General features: G+C 37.3%; 1 pseudogene; it reads left to right on the top strand.

Annotated features, from left to right (window-relative positions):
• The first annotated feature begins 216 nt into the window (after positions 1–216).
• LOC123241511 lies at positions 217–26,333 on the top strand (annotated as a pseudogene).
• Positions 26,334–26,942: the final 609 nt, after the last annotated feature.

Below are 26,942 nucleotides of genomic sequence, written 5' to 3'. Positions count from 1 at the left end.
GATAAATCTGCTCCTTAATTTATTTTAAATCCTTACTTTTGTGAAAACCTAACACTAGCCTTTCTTTGGCACCCCAAGACAAACTTTGTATTTCAAAAAGGGAGAAGGGTTACTATTAGGATTGAAGTTATAATTCTGCTTCCTCTGGTTGAAGAAGAATGCAAACAATGCCTGTTTATCTGTAAATGATACTTAAGATAGTGGGGTAAAGGGAAGATGGTGGTGGCCATGTGCCCTCTGCTGCCATTCTGGCATCCTGGTGTTTGGCATCCAGATGACCTATTTCTTACCTGGAGTGAGGTCAGAGTCCTCCAATTGGAGGAACTTTGGAAAGGAATGTCACTAAGAGCATTACATTGGAGTAGCAAGAGGAAGTGGGGATTCTTTCATTGGGAATCCAGAGTGAGAAGGTATGCTTTTCAATTTGAGTTCTTGGAGGTGGCCGGCCATACATGGCTAGAAGCCTTTTCTTTCTCTGGCCTGATTTTTATTATTTAATAAATAATTATAAATTAAGATACAGTCCCAGAGAATTTTAATCTTAACATTGTCTATCTTGGTCTCAATATTAAGGCAAAAGAGCAGCAGGGGCTAGGCAATTGGAGTTAGTGACTTGCCCAGCTAGGAAATGACTGAGGTCACACAGCTAGGAAATGACTGAGGTCAGATTTAAACCAAGGTCTTCCCAACTCCAGGCCTGGTGCTCTATCATGCATTGTGTCACTTAGCTGCCCCTGTTCATTATTTTAGAATCAGACATCTAAAAAAAGAATTAATGAACCTTGAGAACTATCTGTTTAAACATTTTAAATCACGCATCTCAATAAATTGTGTAACATGTTTTGGATATTTTTGTTTAACTGTTTTGCTTTTTTAGAAGGGAAGATTTAATTTGGAGGGAGACATTTCCAGAAATGATTATAATGCCAAAAGTAAAAGTCATCAATAAAACTTACTGTTAAAAAAATTAATGAGTTTTATGACACCCAGATAGAGAGCTAGAATGAAAAAAACACTATATAAGGAATCAGAAGACCTGAGTTCAAATCCCTGGATATCTTCAAAGCTGTTCCCTATAGCAAGTCTTTCTGTATCCTCCCAGCTACTGGTCTTCCCCAACTCCATATATATTCTCCATATATATTTTGTATTTACTGATATATATGCTCATTTGTATTTCTCCTGGCAGAATTTAAGTTTCTAGGAGGCAGAGACTTTTAATTTTTAATAAATGTCTGTTGAATGATTGATTCGCTGTATTTACTGCCTTTGACTTTGGGCAAGACACTGTGTTTCAGTTTCCTTATGTGTAAAATGAGGTCATTGGCTTACATAATTTCTAAGGTCCCTTCCACTTCTCACATCTGACAATCCTAAGAGCTGTTCGTTTTTCAATGATGCAAATAAAAAGTTTCCATGCATTGGAAGTACTCATGTCAGGGAAATCAGGGTGGGTCTTTAATCTGATTTGAAAATAGGGCTCTTGGAAGCTACACCAAAACCAGAATAAAATCTTTTCTCTACTGCTTGTTATCAGCACCCAAAGAATTTGTATGACAGCTCAATGCTTGACACTTTACATACATATAGAATCAATGCTTTCCACCTTGCAGCTTTCCCTGTGCAGTTGAATATTATGGCCTTCTACCTCCTTCCCATTAAGAATGAATGTGAACATCCTTTCTTGGTTGGTGGGAAATATTTCACTGACAGATATCTGCCTGATGATTTGTGGACAATTTTTCCATTTAACCTGGCAGCTGTACATGCGATACTTCTAATAGTAAAGAAAGATTAAATTATGAGACAAGTTTAAAATGAGAAAGGGGAGAAAAAGAAATCCCTAACAACTTGCAGACCGCACCAATGGCAGCATTAGTGGGTGTGGGCTTCCCGGCAAAGCAGGTGCCAAACACCTCCCACGGGAAACAAGCTGCTGAGCTCTTTATTTTAGTTTGAACAGGTTTTCACAATCTCTGTTTGGGGACAGTAGAATGTGATCATAGGACTGGATGCAAACAATAAAGCTTCTAATTACAGTATCCCTCTTGGATGGGAGGTATGTTCTTCCACAGCAAGACTAGAGGAGCTTGAAACGATGACTCCCTACTGTCTCTCTGACCTTCCCAGGTAGGGTGTAACTAACAAGTTATGCTTCAGAAACTGGTTTATTCCTCAGCATTTGCCTAAGGCTCACTGGAGAGAACATCATTCCCCAGATATTTGTTAAGACAAGGCTGTGACTCCACATTCAAGTCTAACTGGTCTCTGTGTATTTCAGATTAACCAGGTCTTGGTTCGGCTTGGTTTAGGGTCCTTGCCAATTGTGATTGGCATGGTTCTGTGACACCAGACAGAAAAGAATTACAGGACTTGGGATCCTAGCTGTTCTCAGACCATAGGTTTGGCCCTAGAGCCATCTAGGCCAATCAGTAGCCAAAAAGGAATGCCCAACAGTTGGTCATTTAGCCTTTTTCTTAGAGGTCCCTTGTGGCAGAGGGAGAATCCACTACATGCCAAGTTCTGGTTTTGGAATGTCATTTTTATATCAACCTGAAATCTGCCTGTCTGAAACTTAGGTTCATCACTCTTAGTTCTACCCCCTTCTGGGATGCTCTCCACCTCATCTTACAATGCAACACAAATAAAAAAAAAAACCAAAACAAAGCCCACTGTACTCCAGATGTGTTTTAATAAATATTGCAGGACTACTACCTCCTAGTCCTAGATATTAAGTAAGCATTTCACACCTGGCTGTACCTTCCTGGACTTCTCCATCATGGTCCCCTACCCAGTACCTTCTTCTTCCCCAGCCCCCTATCCAGTTTCCTTTGAAAATGTGTTGTCTTCCCCACTAGAATGCAAGTTCTCTTCTAGTGGAGAAACTAAGTGGTAGAAGACTTTTCCTGAGTCCAAATCTGACATCTCACACACACACATACATGTCATATATATGTATGTATATATGCATATAGGTATACACATATATATAATTGTACATAATATATATTATAAAATGCCTTATTTATCTGTATATGAATATAAAGAAATAATCTTCCCTCATTCTCCTCAAAGAAGTCATATCTATAATCCTGACTTTATATATATATATATATATATATATATATATATATATATATATATATATATATATATATTCTTGCTCCTTGAGGATAGGAATTGCCTTTCTTTGTACTTTGTATTTGTATTCTGGTGCTTAGAACATGTCTAGCCCATAGTAAGTACCTGTTCACTGACCAGCTGACTTGACTGTGCTTTGACAAACTCTCTCTCAATATGAAAAATAGCTTTAAAATTTTAACAAATTGGGGGCAGCTGGGTAGCTCAGTGGATTAAGAGCCAGGCCTAGAGACAGGAGGTCCTAGGTTCAAATTTGGCCTCAGACACTTCCCAGTTGTGTGACCCTGGGCAAGTCACTTAACCCCCATTGCCTAGCCCTTACCACTCTTCTGCCTTGGAGCCAATATACAGTATTGACTCCAAGACAGAAGGTAAGGGTTTAAAAAAAAAATTAACACATTAATTAGATGACAGGGTCCGGATTGAAAAAGATCTTGACAAGTTAGAATCTTTTGGTTGGGTTGATTAAAGTAAGATAGACTTGAATAGGCTTTCAAAAAAATTTTCCAAGTACAACATGGGGAAATATGGCTAAATTGCTGTTCATCTAAAAAAAGATCTTAGGGACTGTGTTATTTAAAATTACTGGGGTTCTATTTGGAAATATTGAGCCTCAAGATATGTAGTGTTTGACAGACTTCCTGTGGACATGTGGGGGACCTTGGAACTACATTTTCCGTGGTCCAACTACATTTTCCATGGTCCAACGGGTTTCCTGTTTTAGATGACGTCTTCAAGGTGAGGGATGGCTTTAAATATTGGGAAGTGGCTTTGAACTGGCTCTTTGCGACCTGAGTGGGCTGGCTGGCGTACGAGACAGACAAGATGGAAGGAGAGAGGTACTGGCGGGCATTTTGAATAGATTTTTTACAGGCGCGTGGTTGATTTCTTTCTATCAGCATGGCTTTAATTAAAATACTATTTTCCCTCATAAATTCAGCCGTCATCATTTTTAAAAATAACAGAACTCAAGCTTGTCAAACTTGTTCCAGTGTGATGTGACAGCCCCAACTCCTAATGTAATCTCATGATGATTCCCATTCTACAAAGAGGAAAATAAGCTCCAGGTTTGTCCACCCACAATCACACACCAATAAGTATAGGTCATAACCTGAACATAATCTTCTGGATACAAGTCTAGCATTGTTTCTATATGTTGCCAGGACATCCTGTGTTATCCTAGACTAGAGATATTAATGGCAAAGGACTGGTACATTTCTCCATATCACAGAGCATGCCATGCCACTCCTGTGGTTCTGGGGCCATATGCTTGCCTCTCCTCTCTCTAAGAGGCCTTGTCCAAGAAATATTGCTGCTATGTTTCTGTATCCAGCTGTTACTATCTCTTGAGTGATGATATTTCCTGCTTCTCTGGAGCCACATAATTCTTCCAGGAAATAACTGCTTAGCTATTCTGCCATTGACGCTTAATGATTGCCATTTCTGGCCCAAATGACTAATTTTGTGAAAAGGAATATCTTGTTTGTTGTTCATTCACATAGGACTCTTCATGGTCCCTTGGACCATCAGGCCCTTTTGTCTTCACTATCTTCCAAAGTCTGTCCAAGCTCATGTCCATTGTCTATGCATTTCACCCTCTGTTAACCCTTTCTCCTTTTGCTTTCATTTTTTTCCCAACCATCAAGGTCTTTTACAAAGTCTTCTCATTATGTGGCCAAAGTATTTAAGCTTCAGCTTCAGCATATGTCTTTCCAATGAACAGTCAGAATTAATTTCTTTTAGCATTGATTAATTTGATTTCCTTGCTGTCCAAAGAACTCTCAAAAGTCTTCTGCACCATCACAATTCAAAAGTATCAATCATTCTATGGAGCTTAGCTTTCCTTATAATCCAACTTTTGCAACTGTATATTATACAGGGAAAAACCATAGCTTTGACTATATGAACCTTTGTCAGCAGTGGATTGACCCTCCTGGCTGAGTTGCTTTGCCTTGCAAAGCAAGCCTAGATGAGCCACCAAGCTCATCCATCCCTGACATCTTGCATGCAGTGAATGTTGTGAGGACTTTCCAAGGAGAGAGGAAGGACACGGAAGCCCTGTAGTTCTGGAATTATGAGTGCCTTGGCCACATGCTCTCCTCGTGCTTATGCCTCCCTAAATTTGTGACCATCCAGACTTGGCATATTTGTGAGAGGGCACCCCAGATTTTTTGAGAGGAGAGATGCTTTGTAGCTACTCTTCTTACTATGACATTTGAATAAGTAGTTTTTCTAAGAGCTTCTTGAGTCTAGTGGCTGATTGTTAATAGGATACATGCCAGTGAGCATTCATGAGCTAGAGTGTCAAGCAAGAGTAAGTCATCTACAGAGTTAAGCCTTAGAACCTGAGTAGCAGCCTTGCCTCTGAAGCAATCTTCAGATGCAAATGAAGTTGTATGAGTGAGCCCAGAAGAGGTGCTATATTTACATTTTGACATAAATAAATCTTAAAAACCTTATTATATCAAACATACAGTATAATGTAAAGAAAAAAAACACTGAATTTTGATTGAGAATTGGGTTCAAATTCTGGGTCTGCTATTTACTACCTGTATGATTTTGAAAAGTCATTTAACTAACCTCTTTGGGCATCTGTTTCCTTGTCTGTAAAATGAGGGCTGGATGATTTTCCAGATCTGAATCCTTTGACCCCTATGACTAAAATAGAGTATAGTTTAATAGAAATTAAGACATATTATAATAGAAACAAGTTGTAGAATGCATAATGACAAAGAAAGTGGGAACACAATTTATAATTATCAATCAACAAGTGTTTGTTGAAAGCACGTGTGCCCAGAACTCAAGGTAGGCACTGCAGGAATGCAAAAGCTTACAATATACACTGATTTTTGCTTACACAGTAACATTTTCTTTAGAAAGTGGTCCTTGATTCCCTGTGGTCCCAAGTTTGTATGAAGGAATCCTCTCATTCTTAAATTGTTTGTACACTTATCCAAAATGGTCACTAATTTGGGGAAGGAAATGTTTCCATCAGGTCAGCAGCAAAGAAATGTTTTTTGAGGGAAAAGGTTCTATATGACTGTTAATTAATTATCTGTTGAGGGAAGAATAAAAGGACAGAGGGACACTAATTTAGTAGCTTTGATGCCACAAATGATATATATCTACATACATTTATATAATGTATACACACATATACATGTACTTATGGAGAGACCAAAACAGAGGCAGAAAGAGACAAAGAAAGAGAAGGGAAAGGGGGCTTACAGTAAAATAAGTATATTACTCAGGTGGCATTGGGAAGTTATCATATCTGCCTATGTGGTAGAAATACACCATTTGTGTAGTGTTATGTTGTTGTACACATGCTAATTTTTTCTGAGTCTGCCTATTTTCCATTCTTTTCTGACCATCCTCAGTTTCAGAATTCCTGCACGGCTATTCCACATACTCAAACTTGTTGTCTCTCAGCACCAGACTGGCCAAGATTCAAGGAAAGGTATCAAACAGACCAGAGTTCACTGACTGGATGAAATTACCAGGTTATTGTGTTTTTGCTGAATTTTTATATTTCCCTGGAAGCTGGAGCAATATCTAGCCTTTCTCTTCGACCATTACAATTTGTCCATTTGTTGACAGTTAACCCTCATGGAATATTCTTAGTAGGATAATTCAAGTTAGACAGTTGAGTAAATTTCTAACCATAGGCACTGGCTAGTAATTAAGGGATAGGGAAAACGTCTGGGTGAGATTTTTCAGAATGCTACCTTTGAATGTTACAAACATAGCAATAATAGAATTTATGTGCAAGCAGAGTTATTATCTAGCCCATTGAAGAACACAGTTGTGAATTGATTTCCCACATTTCTAAATTCCTCTAACATTTTTCTGTCACCACTCATTTTGACACTTAACTGCATAAAGGAAGTTCCAGACATACAGACCCTAGGTGAGGAATGGCTCATGGAACTCCCTAAATGAAACTCCTGGTGCCAACATTAGATGGGGTTGAGATGTTTTTCTCTCAGGCTAAGCTAAAATTTAGAATGCATTTTAATTTTTAAAATTTTGAACTTAGCAAACAACAAATAAAATGAGCATTTCCATAAATAGAGCAGATAATGAGGACTGCATATGAAATTGTTAAAACAGTTTCGATTATATTGTACTATAATTGTTTCTATATTATACTCACCCTGCCTTTCCTTTTAATTATTTAATAAATGGAATGCTACTTTTGAGGTAGTTTTGCTCATCTGTGTTTCCTTCTTAACTTCCTCCTGTTCACTTCTATGCATTTAAAAATATTTCAATAACCTTTCTTTCTTTCTTTCTTTCTTTCTTTCTTTCCCTCCAGAATACTATGTTCAACCCATCCTCCTTCATAATTCCCCAACCCCAGGCCATTAAAAAAAAAACTTACCATCCAAGAATCAATACTATGTATTGGTTCCAAAGCAGAGGAGCAATAAAAACTATATAAGGTTTAAGTGACTTGCCCAGGGTTACAAAGCTAGACTGAGGCCAATTTTTTTAAAAGGGAAAAAAAATCCCTTTGTAACAAATAATCATCATCAAGTTTGATAAATCCACACATACAGAGTATATTTTCCATGTTAAAAGTATTGGAAAGAGATTGTTTCTACTATTTGTGTTTGAAAAGTAAAGTGTTTGAGATAATAACGACAATAAAAATTATAACTGATATATTGTGCTTTATGTTCCCTAAGTATTTTATATTCTTGGGGAATCAGATATGGAATCAGATATGGAGCTAGGAGGGACTATAGAAATCTTCTAATTCAACTCTTTCATTTTATGGACAAGAAGGGTAAGGCCATATTAGCCCATATAATAAGTGGGAGATTCAGGAATTATCTCTGTAAGAAGAGTTCAGGAATTTGAGGTTGGAAGGCTATAAGGAGGTTTGAGTGGGACCTGGTAGGGGACAGACAGCCAAAGTCCCAAGCTCCCTTCCTGTATATGGGGGCAGGAAATTTTAGCCTTTGATATCTCAGTGATCAAGGTCAGGTGCACTTCATCCCTGTTCTTTTCTTCTTTCTGGCTCTACTCTCCTCCCAAGTTACCTTCTCTTGGTTGCTGGCCATGCTTTTGGCACTGGAAATACTTTCAGAGGTATAAGAGATACAGGGGATATTTCTCCTCACTGGTTTCTATAGCTATAACAGCTCCTAGCCTATTCAGAGGGACCAAAGGAGCAGCATGGCCAGAATGACCTGGCTCTAAGCAGCTCACCCTAGGAGCCCCACTATCCCTAAGGCAGGCCATAATCCCCAGGTCTGCCTAACAAGCCTTAGACCAGGGATGTGCATTTTGTCAATAGATGTATATTTTTTTCCCTTTCTCATCTCTTCCTAGGTGTCCCTTTATGGTTACCATGGTATGCAAAAGATCTTAATTGTATCTACTATAAGCCCTCTCTGACTATGTGCTTTGGGAAAGAATAAAATAATATGTACTGTGAGCATGCCTATAGACAGTTCCTCTCCACTACTCTTTGCCCAAATGCAACACAGAAATCACTAGGTTATATGGGGAAGTCTTCAGTCTTTGATCCATGGCAATAACAGGGACTTAGAGAAATAGATCTCTCCCTAATTCACCTCCTAATCCTACATACCTACAAAAGAAGCAATTTCCCACGATATAAGGAGTCAGATTAAAATCACTAATCCCAACAGTGCCACTCTATACTAAGTAGTCAACCTACTGCCTATTAGAAATAGAGAAAAAGAAAACAGTTCATTTTCCAGGATAATGATCACAAACTGTTCCCTGCCACAAAAAAGTCATATTCTCCCTTCAATGTTATATGGTTGTGACTCATAGGACATCAAGATCTCAGAACAAGCAGCATTACAAGTAACCCTAAGGGCAACAGAAATACATAGAGAAGTTATAAGTATATCACCAATGATGACTTGTACTCAAGAAATCCATGAAAAACATTCTCGAGAAAAATCCATGACTAAAAATGAGGGAGACTGATTAGTCGCTGATAATGAGATAATAGATAAATGACCTGAGTAAGACATTAAGATAGTAAAAGAATCAAAGGAAGTTTTCTAGTATGAATTCTCTATAGAGGATTTATGGAAAGGTGAATTGAATAACATTGAACATGACAGAAAAGCAAGAGGGAGCATGATCTGCAAACGTGGAACCAATGCCCAAATGGATGAAACCATCAATTGATCAAAGTAAAAAGATATTAATGGCAGTCTAGTTATGTAAGATACTTGATACAAGTATGTATAGTCAAGCAAAACAAATTCCCTGATTGATGAAAAAAAATACATCTCAATCTTCAGTCAGAGCCCATCTATTAGTAGGAGGACAGCATGAATCTTCTGGAATCATTGTTAGTTGTTGCATTGATCATAGTTCTTAAGTCTTTCAAGCTTGTCATTATGATATTGCTCTTATTTTACAAATTGTTCTTCTGGTTTTTCTGACTTCACTGCATCAGTTATACAATTCTTCTCAAACTTTCCTGAAATATTTCCCCTCATCATTTCTTACAGGAAGCTAATATTCTATCATATTTATATGTCTTCCCTTGTTCACCTGTTCCCCAACTGATGGGCATCCTCTTAGTTTCCAAACTTATGAATATTAATATATTAACTCCTGGAACACCAGTATTAATCTTTTCTTTTCCAGAAGAGAATAATTTCCTAGAGTAGAGGTGTCAAATGCACAGCAAGTAGTCCCCAGTTTGGCTACAAGATTCTTATATATGACAGCATATGCAATATTCCACATCCACTTAAAAACATTTTATGGATGCTTTTTTTAAAAAACATACTTATTGGGGGCATCTGGGTAGCTCAGTGGATTGAGAGCCAGGCCTAGAGACGGGAGGTCCTAGGTTCAAATCTGGCCTCAGTCACTTCCCAGCTGTGTGACCCTGGGCAAGTCACTTGACCCCCATTGCCTACCCTTACCACTCTTCTGCTTTGGAGCCAATACACAGTATTGACTCCAAGACAGAAGGTAAGGGTTTAAAAAAATATATATATATATATATATATACTTATTTGAGGATATGCCCTTCAATTGGGGAATGGCTGAACAAATTGTGGTATCTGTTGGTGATGGAATACTATTGTGCTCAAAGGAATAATGAACTGGAGGAATTCCATGTGAACTAGAATGACTTCCAGGAATTGATGCAGAGTGAAAGGAGCAGAGCCAGAACAACATTGTACACAGAGATGGATAGACTGTGGTATAATTGAATTCTTGAGATCTCTTTATCATCTCTGATAATCTGATAAGGACAGTTTAGTTGATAAGGAATTAACAGGACACGGGAGTTGTCTTTTAGGTCATGCTTCCTGCTCTGTCTCCAGGAGCATGGATTTATTATATATATTTCAAGACTCATTTCACCCAAAAGAACACCCCCCCCCCTGAAACTTCACAGATGTGCAGAAGTTACAAATTATGTCATATCAAAACACAAATGGTCTCATTGGCTTCAGAATAGAACAAGGCCAAGGCTGAATTTTGACTGGGTTCTTATCAGAAAGCCAAGTCAGGGAATATTTTTCTCAGGGTTGAATTGCCCCTGCTAAGATTTGGGCCTTGGCTATACCAGGTAGCTGCATTCCTGGCCAAAGGGGAACAGTGTTAACCCTTTTAACTGCTGGTTAGCTAGGAACTTAAAGCTTTTCAATAAGGCCACAATACTTTTCAACAAGAAATAACAAGGATCACAAAAAGGGGTCAAAAGAGGGGTCTCCAATTTTTATCTATTCTCTTATTGGCTTCCCACATATTTCCCCCTTTTCTTTAAATTAAAATGATTTATTACACAGGAAAACTTTTAATAATGAGGGCAGCTGGGTAGCTCAGTGGATTGAGAGCCAGGCTTAGAGAAGGGAGGTCCTAGGTTCAAATCTGGCCTCAGTCACTTCCCAGCTGTGTGGCCCTGGGCAAGTCACTTGACCCCCATTGCCTACCCTTACCACTCTTCTGCCTTGGAGCCAATACAGAGAAGTTAAGGCTTAAAAAAAAAAGAACAAAAAAATAATGAAAGGAGTAATCAATTAGTTATAATCACCAGCTATAACTGGATCTGATAGGATTTATAGATTAAACTGTTTATTTATGGCTCTCTACATTGAATGTAATGGACTTCTCTACTGCAATGCAGTGATCCAGGACAATTCTGAGGGACTTTTGAGAAAGAACGTTATCCACATCCAGAGGAAGAACTGTGGGAGTAGAAATGCAGAAGAAAAACAACTGCTTGATCACATGGGTTGATAGGGATATGATTAAGGATGTAGACCCTAAACCAGTGGTTCCCAAACTTTTTTTGGCCTACCACCCCCTATCCAGAAAAAAATATTACTTACTCCCCCTGGAAATTAATTTTTTTTAAATTTTAATAGCAATTAATAGGAAAGATAAATGCACCTGTGGCCATCACCGCTTTCCTGGATTGCTACAGCACCCACCAGGGGGCAGTAGTGCCCACTTTGGGAATCACTGCTCTAAACAATCACCTTAGTGCAACTATCAATAATATGGAAATTGGTCTTGATCAATGACACATGTAAAACCCAGTGGAATTGTGCATCAGCTATGGGAGGGGGCTCAAGGCTCGGGGAGGAAAGAATGTGAATCCTGTAACCATGGGAAAATGTTCTAAATTTGATTAATTAAATAAAAATTTCAAAAAAAAATACAGTTATTTCCAAATACATTTTAAATCCTCTATCTGGGCTCATCAACCACTCCATTGTAATAAGTAAGAGCAATTAAAACAACTAACCAAGATAATGTCCACATCTAACAGAGTGTGTAACATTCCAAACTTAAAGTGCCCCTCACCTATCTACCAGAGAAGTAAACTGTTTCATCATCTGCTCTCTGAGACCAAGATTGGACATTGCATTTAATTTGAATTTGACTGTCCTTTAGCATTGTTTTCATTTGTTGCTACAGTCCTCATGTGTACTATTCTCCTGGTTCTGCTCACTTCACTAGGCCTTGGTTTATGTAAACATTAACTCATTTTTAATGTAAACTCTACCAGATTGTTTACAAGAGGACAATTGTCTTATTACCACCTGTCATCCAGTATCATCATATGGCTTCTCAGTTATTTGAGCTGGAGGAAGGGGAAACTTGATCTGAAAGTCCTGCTCGTGACTACAAAGTAAAATTAGAAGTTGTGAGACAGAAAGTCTCCACAATTGAATAATCTAGTAACTACAATGTGGAAGAGATACAAGTCTTACGGAAGTCTTTCTTCTCTCCCCTTCACTTCCCCTCCTTTCTCTTTCCCTTCCCTCTCTTTCCATTTCCCTTTCTTTCCACTCCTTTTCTATTTCCCCTCCCTTCCCCTCCCTTTTCCCCATCCCTTTTCCCTTTCCTCTCCCCATTCCTCTCTTTCCTCTCTTTCCTTTTCCTCATCTCTGTAGCCAGGCAGTCCACTAGTCCCAAAGGCTCTCATCATGTTTGTGTCTTAATTTAATGCAGACACCTAATCAGTTTTAGCTTTCTTATAGCTTAGAACTCCTAAGCTCAACAGATCCACCAGGCTCAGCCACCCCAGCAGGAAGGAATTTCACCACCATATTCAATTGATGTCTTCATTTTAATGAAATTCTCATATATAGTATTTCAGAGCTAAGTCTTGTGCCAATATTAGTTTAACACACAGTATGTTACTGTATGTAAACTCTCCTTAGAGCCCTTGTTATCAGAATTGCCTTCAGAAACTATATCTCAAAATATATTATTGATGAGCACACATATACTCTATAAATGTAGAAACAGATCAGGTTCTGTTTTAAATGAGATTCATTTAAAGATTTGTTTGTTTGTTTAGCAAGTAGCCATGACCAAAGAATTAATTGCCTATTGGACGATTTTTTATCTTCCTTACTAACTAGGTTAGTCCTCTAATAGCAGCCTCAGTCTATCTCCAAAACTTCATAACCGGAGGCAGCTGGGTAAATCAGTGGTTTGAGAGTCAGGCCTAGAGATGGGAGGTCCTAGGTTCAAATCCAGCCTCAGACACTTCCCAGCTGTGTGACCATGGGCAAGTCACTTGACCCCCATTGCCCACCCTTACCACTCTTCCATCTAAGAGCCAATACACAGAAGTTAAGGGTTTAAAAAAAACAACAACTTCATTACCACATGATGATATTTGGTTGCAAATCTTGTAACATTGCGACTTCCTGGGAATCAAAGTCATGGGTCACCCAAAAAACAATGGAGTAATGGAGATATGCATGATGGGCACAAGTAGATAATAGTATATTTCCAGTGATTGACTACGATTTAGAAGTCAATTAATGGATATTATTAAGGAAATGTATGGTAGGAGAAAGAAGTGGGTCAATCATGTATCATGTAATTGAAGGTGGAAAGTTAAATGGCTCCAAACATAAAAAAGATTCAGAGAAAGACCTCCAATTTATTCAGAGGATACTCTGTAGAGTATCAATGAAAGAATATAAATTTAATTAAACAGGATAATATGCCATATATAGGATGTGTTGTAGTCTGTGCCAGTGGAAAAAATATCACATCCAAGAGATCAGAAATCAATTGAAGCATATTGATGAGTTCATCAGTACACTGAGGTCATCAATATAATAATGTATATAAACACATATTTAATATGATTAATATATTAAATATGAGATCACTGTCCAATAACAAGGAACCCAATCACATAGGAGTTTATAATCTCAAACAAATAGCATTTTGCCTTTGGAGAATTTAGTACATTCTCCAGATCTGGAATGTAATATATTCTCAGATCTGGAAACCTTTTTTGGTGGAAGATATGGAAAAGAACAGCTATACCAAAGATAAGTGTTATCTGTGACTTTATTGCTTGCACTGTGGTGGGGATTTTTTTTTCTCCCAAGTTTATAACACAGAATTGTTTCCAGCTGGCAAGTTCTGAGATCTTCTTGTTAAAGCACCTGAGCTTTTGAATTGTCTTCTTTTTGATCTATATTTTGAAGGAGCCTCAAAAACTGCCTCTTTGGGGTTGATTTTATTATCTTGTTAAAGTTATACACAAACACAAATACAAACTCCACCTCTTTTCACTCCATATCACATGAGGTTTGAAAAGCACTTTACCCATAGAATGTGAACTACAAATACCAAGGGATGATGAAAATAAATGAATCAATATCACAGCTTCTCAGTTCACAAAAAAAAAAATAGAAGAGGTCTAAATGAGCCAATGAACAGAAAGATCCAATCTCCAGGCTTTTCACTGAAAAAAAAATGTTTATCAAAGATAGGGCTTTTGCTAATAACACTTTGCTTTCAACAGGGGCCTTTAAATACCTTGTCCAACTCAGTGAAATCAGTTCCCAGAACACAGAAGGTTATTAATAACTTTGGGACTTTTTCCCAGTCTCCAAATCAATTGGCAAGAGGCTCGGGTTTTTTCCCTCCTGGATGCTTTTATTGCTTTGAGCCTGGGAGAAATCCCACCACCACAACTCATACCAATTTTTTATGTGGCTTAGGGAATGAATCTGGGGAACTAGTTTTTCAGACCACAACTAATTTTGTTACCAACATCTTCGAACGAGAATTTGACCCCAAAATCTTCAGAAAGTATTGCATAAACTTTCATTTTTTCTGAAGTTAAATCCTCTCCTAAATGTCATTCTGCTTGATAGTTTAGACTGATGCCTTTCATCCCACTTGGATCCAAAAAGTGCTCTGCCACCTGCCTGGCATACTGCTTGGTTCCAAGAGCACATCTGAGTGTTGACTTGACTCTGTGGAGACTGACCTGATTTAGAATGAGGTCGCCTTCAAGATTGCTTCTCTCTCTAGCTTTGTCTATCAGAGCAGTAAAAACCAGTCACTGGGCTAGTGCCTAACAAAGTTTTAGTTTGGACTTTAGGAAAATGAACCTGGCCCATTCACCAAAAAGAGTTCTTATTTCAACAGCTGACTTATCTAACCTCAATCTCGATTTCTGTGGCACTGAAATGCTTCCAAGAGGCAGTATTAGACTTGAAGTAGATTTCATCAATGTGACTTGAGGGTTACTGAAAAGGACCTTCCTCCCTCCAAATATCTTTCCCACCTACCTGAAATTCTATCATTTATGAGTCATTCCTTTGGTTTAAGCATTGACTACTCTCCTGTATCTGTTTTTAAAATGAAAACATTACCTCTTTCCAAAAGGCAAAATATATACAATTCCTAATACTTTAGTGAGCCTGAGTTTATCAAATAGTGTATTACAGATCTGCAGCCTGCGATGACAGAACATTTGATCTATATGTAGGGAGAGGAGTGTCACGCTGAAAGGATTCAGAGAAGAGCTTTTCTCGTTCCAATTTGGCATGGGGATGGCTGTGACCAGAGATCTCCTGTTTGATCAAAGAACCAAGCTTAGTTCAGCCTTTATTTCAGATGACAGCAAGATATAGTAGAAAGCACCTGTATTTGGGGATCTGAAGACCAAGGTTCAAGTTCTGATTATGTCAGTTACTGCTTGTGTAAATTTGAATGGTCATCTAAGCCATCTGGGTCTCAGTTTCCTCATCTACATGTATGAAAGAGTTGTACTAGGTCTTCAAAGTCCCTTACACCTTTAGGTGCTGTGATAATAGTCTGAGATTAGGTTATTGTTTCTGTTTCAAAGTAAGTTATTTCTCAACTGCTGGAGTAGGAATGCAGGTGAAAGCATATGATTTTTCACTTGTTTATTTGGGCATATGTTTTGGGGTTTTGATTTTATGAGATTATTCATTTACAAAAATGAAAAATATAGAAATCTTTTGTGTGATAATACATGTATAACCCAGATTGAATTGTTTGCCAGCTCTGAGAGGGGGAAGAAAGGTGGAAGACAATTTAGATTATATAACTTCAGAAAACTTATGTGGAAATTTATTACATGTAATTGGTAAAAAATTAATAATAGTAAATTAAATAAAAAACAAAAGAAAATAAGTTATTTCTTTTGTGTTTCTATCACTTTCAGTCCAACAGGCATCCCCTTCTCACAAAGGGTTTCTGCTCTGTACTCACATATATTAGGTTCAATGCAGGGAGAGCCCAACCCTAAAGCCTGGAGAATCATTTTTTTTATTATGTCCTCTCCTAGGAAGTACCTCTTAAGCAACATTTAGATATGACTCATATTTAACTTCTTCCTAAAAGGAATTAGTAGGGTCCTTTGTAGAAAAGTTATTCACTGTACAAAGTTACAGATTTCAAGCAAATGTTTATTTCTTCTACCACAAAAGAAATATTTAAAACAAAGTGAACACTGATAAATTTGATAAATACACGAAATAGTGATCTATCACCCCTTTAAAAATGTTTTTTGTTTTGATATGCCAAAAACTGCCTTCTCACCCTCCCACCCTTCCCCACAAAAGAGAATCCAAGAAAAGCAAAACTCATTATAGTTCTGTACAGTCAATCAAAACAAATTTCCATGTTAGCCATATCCAAAATAATTTGTCTCATTCTGCATTCTGAGTCATTCAGTTCTCTATCAAGAGTTGGGTGGCTTTTGATTTTGGTTTTAAATTCTTACCTTCTACCAGTATCAGTTCTAAGATAGAAGAATGGCAAGGGCTAGGCCATTGAGGTTAAATGATTTGCCCAAAATCACACAGGTAGGAAGTATCTGAGGCCAGATTTGAACCCAGGTCTCCCTGGTTCCAGGCCTGGCTACCTAGCTGCCCCTGAGTAGCATGTTTAATCATTAGTCCTCTGGAATTTTGGTTGGTCATTACCCTGGTAAGAGACTAGCACAAACTATTGTTTCTATTCCATCACATTTAGATACCATAATTTGTTCATCCATTTCCAATTTTATGGGCATCCCCTCTAATTCCCATTTTTTGCCATTTCAGAAGGATTTTAAATTTTTGTTCATCCTTTGAGTTTGTTTTGTTTAGGACTAATCTTTTCCTTAATTTACCTTCTCTGTAATTCTCTTCCACTTGTTTTCCTCCTTTCCCTAGTTCTCTGTTAATGAAATATCCTGTATTTCTGTATTTCTGTACTGAACAGTGCACATCAGCACTCTTTTTTTGACCAGTTCAGATGAGATTGAGGTTCAAGTGTTAACCATTACCCTTCATTCCCTCCTCTTTGTTTGTATATGTGTCCACTTAAGCATCATGGTTATGTGAGATAATTTTCCCTAATTTTCCTTTGTCTTCCCCCAGTATGTTCTATTTCCCTTCTCTTTCCCTTCTCTTCTTAAGATCAAGATATAACAGAACCACTCCCAGACTCCCAGGCAATCCTTGTTTAATTAGGCTTCTCTAACTGGATGATGATAGGGTTCAGAGGGGACATATATCATTTTCTGATGATTGAATGTAAGCAGTTCATCCTTATTTAGTCTTCTTTCAATATTCTTTCATATTTACCTTTTTATATTTTTATTCATTCCTATATTTGAAATCAAAATTCCTCTGTAGCTTTGATCTTTTTATCAGGAATTTTTGGCATACCTCTTTCTCATTAAACATTAATTTCCCCATGTATCATTATATGGGATTTTGCTGGTAAGTTATTCTTGGTTAAAAGCTCATATTCTTTGCCTTCTAGAATATTATGTTCCAAATTCAAAGTTCCAATATTCTTCTAGAATATTATATTCCAAGTTTCTCTGCTCCTTTACAGTAGTGGATACTAAACCATGTGTGATCCTAACTGTGGCTACTCAGTACTTGAATTTTTTTCTTTTTGTCAGCTTGCAATATTTATTCTTTAACTTAGAAATTTTGGATTTTGGTTGTGATGTTCCTGGAAGTTTTAATTTGTGATTAATTCAAAAGATAATGGTTGATTCTTTCTATTTTTATTTTGGCTCTAAGAGATTAGGGCAGTTTTCTTTTAAAACTTATTGAAAAATAATGTCTAGGGTTTTTTGGTTTTTGTTTTTTTGCCTGATGTTCAGGTGATCTAATAATATAATTTTTTTCCCCTCAATCTGTTTCTCAGGTCAATTTTTTTTTTTGCTATATCACATTTTCCCCTATATGTTCAGCCTTTTAACTTTGTTTTACTATTTCTCATTGCCTCATGGAATCTTTATATTCTAGTTGGTCCATTCTAATTTTCAGGAAGTTTGTTACTTGAGCAAGGTTTTGCATCTTTTATGCCAAGTTGTTAAATTCCCTTTCCAATTCTTCCTTCCAAAGCTCTCATTTCTTTTCCCAATGTTTTCCTCAAGAATTCCCATTTCATTAAATCTCTAATAATTAGAGAAATGCAAATCAAAACAACTCTGAGGTATCACCTCACACCTAGCAGATTGGCTAAAATGATAGCTGGGGAGAGTAATAAATTTTGGAGGGGATGTGGCAAAATTTGGACATTAATGCATTGCTGGTGGAATTGTGAACTGATCCAACCATTCTGGATGGCAATTTGGAATTATGCCCAAAGAGCTCTAAAAGACTGCCTGCCCTTTGATCCAGCCATATCATTGCTGGGTTTGTACCCCAAAGAGATCATAGATAAAAAGACTTGTTCAAAAATATTTATAGCCATGCTTTTTGTGGTGGCAAAAAAAAATAGAAAACGAAGGGATGCCCTTCAATTGGGGAATGGCTGAACAAATTATGGTATATGCTGGTGATGGAATACTATTGTGCTCAAAGGAATAATGAACTGGAGGAATTCCATGTGAACTGGAAAGACCTCCAGGAACTGATACAGAGTGAAAGGAGCAGAATCAGGAGAACATTGTACACAGAGACTGATACACTGTGGTACAATCGAATGTAATGGACTTCTGTACTGGTAGTAATGCAATGATCCAGGACAATTCTGAGGGATTTATGGAAAAGAACCCTACCCACATTCAGAGGAAGAACTGCAGGAGTGGAAACACAGAAGAAAAACAACTGCTTGAACACATGGGTTGAGGCGGACATGATTGGGGATGTACACTCGAAACAACCACACCAATGCAACTATCAATAATATGGAAATAGGTCTTGATCGATGACACATGTTAAAACCAGGGGAAATGTGCATCGGCTATGGGGGGAGGGGAGGAGATCAGGGGGTGAAGGGGAAAGTAAGAACATGAATCATGTAACCATGGAAAATTTTTCTAAAAAATAAAAAAAAGAATTCTCATTTCATAAAATATCAATTCTCTTGCTTCATATTTTCTAGGAATTCTATGCTAAACTATATCTTTCTCTGAGACATTGCTCATAGAAGTTTTAGAATCATTCTTTTCTGAATTTGTGTCTTAGTTTTCCTTGTCATCATATTATGTTTACTGAGGGATTCTCCTTAAGTTTGCTCATTCTTCCAGCCTACTTCCTGACTTCAAACTTTCTGTTTGACCTGGGCTCTGCTATACTTTTGGAGAGAAGGTACAGTTTTTGCTGCTTTTTTGGAGTATTGAGTGTTGTGTTATTCCAGGATTTTAGGGACAGCCTAAGGACTTGTAAGCTTTAAGTGCTCCCAAATTGGTGTCAAATTCAGGGCAAAGCTTAATTATCGCTCCAGAGGTCTGAGCTCTGCAAGTTCTTAATCTGAGTAAGAGTAGACTGCTTCTGGCCTCTGCCCCATCAGTCATCTGGAAAACTCTGTTGTTCCAGTGGCAGAACTGTAGGTTCTCCTTTGGTCTGGAATTCTGCCCTGGTTATTTGTCTGCAGGCTCAGCTAGATACTTGAAATGAGACCCTGCTTTACTCCTGGACTCTGAGCCACACTGCTGCTTTTGGCTTCTGGATTTCCTCCTTTCTCAGTACACTAACCCAAAAGCCTACTTGCCTGGGAATGCCTTCTCTCTCTCTGGGCACGGGTTCCATTCTCAGTCAGCCTCAGATCTGGTACCTAGATCTTAGAAGTGGGCCTCAAAGCTGTAAGTTCTTACCTGCATCTATCACAGTACTCCATATGGGTCTGGTGGTACCCTAGTAGGAGTCTGGGATCTCTTTTTCTGGTGCACAGCCTCTCCATCCTGCTCCTGCCCTTCCTCAGTGTCTACAGTCCTTTCTGTCTGCCTCTCTATGCTGAGCTGAGCTGAACAAATGATTCACTGTGACTTCTTCTGGATTTTTCTATTATGAATCAATCTGGTCCATTTTTTAGATCTGTTTAGAGAAGTTTTGTGGAGAGGAGTTCACCATCCTGGTTCCCACCACTGCGACTTCTTCTTTCCCATCACTCCTAATTAGACTCTCCTTGGAGACTTGTAGAAGTGCTGAATAAATTTCATTTTCATCTCAGAATAATGACCAAGCAGCAACTCACAAAAGGTCCATATCTTTTTCTGGCAAACCAAAAATACATGGATCATCCTCCTGTCAGTGTTCATCTTTTTCTTCAAGAAAGGAATAATTGAGGGCCAGCTAAGTAGCTCAGTGGTATATCTGGCCTCAGACAGTTCCTCACTGTGTGACCCTGGGCAAAGTCACTTGACTCCAATTTCCTAGCCTTAACTCATCTTCTGCCTTGGAACCAATACTAGTATTGACTCTAAGACAGAAGGTAAGGGCTTAAAAATAAAAGGCTATAATCATAGGGGCCACTTCCCCTTACCAGCACACGATTCAGTGAATGACTCTGGAACTCTTGAGCTTATGATGTAGCCTCTAAGTCTTAAAATGTTTATCTCTGGATCATTATTTTGTCAAATATACTTAGGGAAAGAAACACAAAACCGAAGAGGCAACCTTAAAGACCAGTCTCAGGCTCACTTAAGTAAGTATACATGTTTACCATCATGTTCATATAACTATCATAGCTGCTTCTGGGGAAGCAGAGAGTGAGAAATGCCTTTAACCCCACTAAACATTCAAGATAGGGCCAGTGTTGGCTATGTCTTACTGAAAAGGCCACCTTAAAAGAGGAAGGAACTTTTCTCCTCATTCTTACTCCTGTCATGAAGGCCAAAAATCCAACCAAGAACCACTGGTTACACCCATTTTATTTTTTATTTTAATCTAATTTTTCAATTATAAATATTTATTTTCTCATTCCCTATACTTTATTTTTAAATTTTTATTTTTTTTAAACCCTTACCTTCCATCGTGGAATCATTACTGTGTATTAGTTCCAAGGCAGAAGAGTGGTAAGGGCTAGGCAATGGGAATAAAGTGACTTGCCCAGGGTCACACAGCTACTGAGTGTCTGAGGTCAGATTTGACATCCCATCTCTAGGCCTGGCTCTCAATCCACTGAGCTACTCAGCTGCTTCCTTTCTCTACACTTTAAAGGGGGAAAAAAAAAAGAAAATTTGAAAAATCCTTATAACAAGTATGCATAGTCAAACAAAACAAATTTTCACACTGATCATATAGAAAATGTATTTCTCATTTTGCTTCTTAAATCACCTGTCAGTAGGTAGAGAGTAAAAAAAAAGTCCATTATAAGTCCTCTAGAATCACAATTGGTCACTACTTTGATCAAAGATAGACTTGTCTTTAAGCCAGAGTAAATGTGGACCACCAGAGAGTCCTGGGTACAAGTTCCATCTGATATGTATGTGCTACAGCCAGCTTGAACCAACTTTTGAGAGCTGTTAAATTTTCTAGGTATTTACACCTCAGGAATCAGCAAATGCCACAAATTAAGGCTTGATTTATTGTTTTGTTGATTTTCTGGACATAAGAAAGCCTTGGAGAAAATGTCAATAACAGAAACCAACTCAAAAATATGTCCCATTGTCAGTTTCTTTTGGAGAACAGTTGTTAATCATTTCCGGAACACCTACAGCCTTGCATAGTCCATGGGAGTCCTCTAATGCAATCCTTATTAATATGCCAGTCTTTTTCTTTTGAAAAAAGTCATTGCTACATTGTTTGAAAGTTTGATATAATACATTGGGAAGCCCATTCCCAATTGAATTCCCCACAATGTACAATTCTAAAAAATTTAGTAAATCAACATGTAAAAGAGATTGTGGCTCACATTCTTGAGGAAGCTAAGTGATACAGTGGATAGAGTGCTGGACCTAAAGCCAGGAAGACCTGAGTTCAAATATTTCCCTGACACTTAAAAGCTATTGATCCTAGTAAGCACTTAACCTCTGTTTGCCTTGGTTTCCTTTTCTGTAATTTAGGGATAATAATAGCACCTACCTCCCAAACTTGTTGGGAGGATCAAATAAAATAATATTTGTAAAAATATTTTGTAAAATTGTCTCCTTAGTAGTTTTCTGTTTGTTAAAAAGAGAAGCATGTGCTTTCTTTGTTAATACCAACATATTCCAATTTTTTGAAATCTGGTTTTGTTACAACTTAAATGTCAATTTAGGCATTATCAGTCTTTTTCTGAATATTTTGCCCTACCTACAACCCCATAAGTAACAATCCTTCCCTTATAATAAATAAAAAGTTCATTAAACTCCACCTGTAATTAGATTTGACAATTTATGCAACATCTTTACTCATAGTCCTCCACCTCTCTACTGAAGGAAGTATTTTAGGCTCTTTGTTTCTGTTTTGTTTTGTTTTCTTAGAAAAGAAGGATGTTTCTGCTTTCTCAAGCTTGTTTTAGATCTCCCTATGTGCTCAATTTTAAGGTACATGCTTTGATGGTGTAGGCGATTACAACATTGTACTTAACTATAACTCACTTCTTATTGTTATCTTAACCTGGTTTCCTGTATTTCACATCTACTTTACACCTTGCCTTCTCTTTTCTGTCATTTTTCTAGCTGAATTGTACACTTTGTCTAGGAAACTTATTGTTAAGTCATTTGCAGATCAAAAATGCCACCCTCATATAACAAAGGCAAGGGGAAAAAAGTCATAGGAGGAGTGCTTCCTCTCATTTGTCATTCCTAAAGAATGTCCTTTTCCTGGGACACCTCAAAGAAAAGCAAAGGTAACACCCAGCTCATACCTCCCTAACACTAATGACTCTCAGTCTGCAATTCTTCTATCTACATTCATAGATCTTCTCTTTTCCTGGAATTATAGATTTAAAAAACAATCTAGATGGGATCTTATAGTTTAAGGTCCAATCATTTTTCTATTGAGAAAACTGAGATGCAGAAAGGGTCCAATGCAATCCAACAAACATTATTCCTTTGTTTTTCTTTTTTTTAAAAAAATCTTTATTGATGTCTTTTGCTTTTAGATTATTTATATTATCCAATATATTCCTGCCCCTTTGCAGAGAGGTACCCCTTATAACAAAAAGTAAAAAAAGACAGAAAAAAGGTTCAGCAAAATTAAACAATATATCAAACAAGTCCAGCATTACATGGAGAGTTTTATACCCATAGTCCCCCCACTACTTCAAAGCAAAGAGGAAGATGCTTTCTCATATCTTCTTTGGGACTCAAGCATTATTCCAAAACAGTTAATTTAAAGCAGTGATTTTGATTGTTTTGTTGTTTTCTCCTTTTAAATTATTTTTGCCATTGTGTTTCTTGGTTCTGTTACCATTTTGCTTCAGTCCATAAGTCTTCCCATGTTTCTTGGGAATTTTTTTCATAGTTTTCCTACTTAGTTTCAACTTATTCAATTTTTTATATTCACTATTTTTTAGAGTGCAGTAATAAATTCCATTACATACATGTAGCAGTTTGTTTAACCATTCTCCAATCAATGGGCATCTACTTTGTTTTCAATTTTCTTCTTTGATATCAAAAATGTCTTGCTATAAATTTTGTGAGCATATATGGAATTTTTTATCACTACTTCCTTGAGGTATATAATTAATAAGAGGATCCCTGGAATGTAGATATTTTAGTTACTTAAAATAATGCCAAATTGTTTTTCTGAATGATTAGAACAATTCATACTCCATTAAGAATGTGTTGGTATGGAAACAGAGTCAAGATGGCAGAGTGAGAGGAAGTATTAAAGTCTAGCTTGTCCCCACATCTTCTTGATAAAATTCTAGAAAATGTATCAGCCTGAATTCTGATTGAAAAACCAAGAAGTCACAATTAATCATTTTCCCAGTCCAAAGAAGCTTAAGGAGGACAGAGAGGTCTGTGGACATTGGTAAAGGGATCTAGCCTGGAATGAGAGCAATGAGGAGGGGGAAAAGAGAACTGAGGCAGGGTACCAAGGCAGGAAGCACAGGGGCAGTAAGAGATCTCAGGGAATCTCTGAGGAACCATTGAAGGGCAGCAATGGGTGTCCTCTGGAAGATCTAACATAAGCTACCCAATTCCTAGTTATAGATCCAAGGTGGAGAGAAACGGTTGTGATCATTGACCCTAGCTTTGTATTATTGAGCATAGAATAACTTCCAAAACTTCCAAAATAGTAGCTGTTTGGGTGGCTCTGATCATAGGAGTAAGAGAGAAGCATTCCAGACCAAAAGGAAGCTGGCAGCTGAGTCACTCTGAATCCATAGAGCCTCCTTCTACAGAGTCAACAGTAGCTGAGTCAAGCAGAAGTCTACTAGAACTCCCAATCAAGAACATGCCAATAGCACCAAACTTGGTTAGGAAACTTGTAGAACTCAGTGCGGTGAACAGATTTCCCCTTTGACAGTACCATTTTGAGAGCACTGAAAGCTTGCAGGCTCCCATGAAGAGTTATGGAAGCAACAGAAGAACATAGAGGATAGAAGTTCAGGCAAGACATCCCCTCCAGAAGTGTGCAGAAGCAAAAACTCCTAAGTCAAGAAATAAGATAGAAGAATGAACAAACAAAAAAAGAATTTAGCATAAAGAGTTATTATGGGGACAGGAAGCTCAAAACACAAACACAGAAAAAGAGAATAATTCAAAAATATCTCCAAACAAAGTCTCAAAGAAAAATGCAATTTGGACATAAAACAAACAAAAATTCCTAGAAAAGTTAAAAATATGTTAAAGAAGGAAAAAACCAAATGAGAGCAATAGAGGAAAGAATGGGAAAAGGAATAAGATTTGAGGAAAAGGATATGAAGAGAGAATTGATAGTCTGGAAAAAGACATAAAACCTTACTGAAGAAAATAATTACTTGAAAATTAGAATTTGTCAAATGGAAGCTAATGTGAAATATCAAGAAATAATAAAACAAGTCAAAAGAAAAATAGAAGAAAATGTGAAATATCTTTTAAGAAAATAATCATAAAAGAAAGCTGTCCAGATATTTTAGAACCAGAGGGCAAAGTCGAAACTCAAAGAATCCATACTAGTAACGTTCTGAAAGAAACCCTAGAATAGTAACTTCCTGGTTTGTTAGAGCTCAAATCTAGAACTTCCATGTCAAGGAAAAAATATTCCAAGCAATCAGAAAGAAAGAATTCAAATGGTAAAGAGCCATAAACAGGATAACACATGGTATAGTAGCTGCCACTATAAAGGAGTGGAAATCTTGCAATATGATATTTCAGAAGATAAAGGATCTAGACCTACATTCAAGAATATTTATCCTGAAAAATTAAGTATAATCTGGGGGGGGGAGGGGGAGCGTGGAATGAGCCATTAATGAGAGGACTTCCAAACATTCCCAATGGAAAGACTTGAGCTGAGTAGAAAATTTGACAAGCAAGCATAAGAGTCTCCAAGTATACAATTATATCATCTGCAAAAAGTGAAAGTTTTATTTCCTCATTGCTTATTCTAATTCCTTTGATTTTTTCTTCTCTTGTTGCTATAATGCTTGCTGATTGCTTTAGATAGATACTACTTGTTATTTATTCCTGGTGCTTTTAAAAAATAATCCTTACCTTCCAGCTTAGAATCAATATTAAATATTAGTTCCAAGGCATAAGAATGATGAGGGCTAGCTAATTGGGGTTAAGTAACTTGGTCAGGGTCACATAGCTAGGAAATGTCTGAAACCAAAATCGAACCCAGGATTTCTCACCTCTAAGCTTGGCTCCCTATCCACTGAACCACCTGCCTGCCCTTCTACTGCTTCTAATAGGAATGAATATTATTCCTTTCTGTTATTCCTGGTTATTGAAGACAATGAGGAGCTAGAGCTGGAGCTGGAACCAAGTGGCTCTCAGTGACCAGAAGAGAAGCTGTGAAAACATGACAGTGGCATGGCTGACCTGAAATGAGTGGCCCACTAAGCAGAAGAGAAGGAGATCCAAAGCTTCAATCTGGAGATGGCAATGTTGGTGATTGGAGATCAGCAGTCCTGAGAGCAGAAGGCCAAACAGAATGAGAGAAAGTTCTGGCAAAAATTACAATTAAAAAGGAAAATCTGAGACAAATAATGATAGAGATGGATAAGCAGCAGAACAGAATTTGTGGGAATATATGGGTAATGTTGATGCTATTATGACTTTTATCAATTAACTTTGGCATGGCCACACCTTGATGGACTTATTTATTGCCATAAAGGTTTCTTTCTTTTCCACTGCCCAAAAAAAAATTAAATAAATAAATAAACTCTTACTATAGTTCTGAATGTTGTAGCTATTAAAAATACTAGAGAGCATAGGAATAAATGGAGCTTTCCTTAAAATGATAATTAGTATCTATCTAAAACCATTAGCAACAGTATCTTTAATGGAGATGAGCTAGAAGTCTTCCTAATAAGACCAGGGATGAAATATGGATGTCAATTATCACCACTTTTAGTCATTACTGTGCTAAAAAAAACTATAGCAATAATAGAAGAAAAAGAAATGGGAAGAATTAGAATAGTTGTATAGTTAATGCTTTTTTAAAAAGGATTTTGTAAGAATAGCTATCATATCTTGAATTTGCATTGGTAGATTAACACAGTTATTTTACAATAACATAAATGAGTCTTGTATCTTGTCAAAAGCTTTTTCTTCAACCATTGATATAAAAATATCACTAGTTTAATATCACTAATTTAATGTTACTAGTTGTTTGCTAATATAGACTTTTCTTGTTTCCCCCAGGCATAAATCCAATCTGAATATCATTATGAACAAT

This window comes from Gracilinanus agilis, chromosome 3, assembly GCF_016433145.1.
Source record: "Gracilinanus agilis isolate LMUSP501 chromosome 3, AgileGrace, whole genome shotgun sequence".
NCBI classification, from domain to species: domain Eukaryota; kingdom Metazoa; phylum Chordata; class Mammalia; order Didelphimorphia; family Didelphidae; genus Gracilinanus; species Gracilinanus agilis.
The sequence above is the reverse complement of the archived record's forward strand: the minus strand, read 5'-3'. Positions and strand labels throughout refer to the sequence as shown.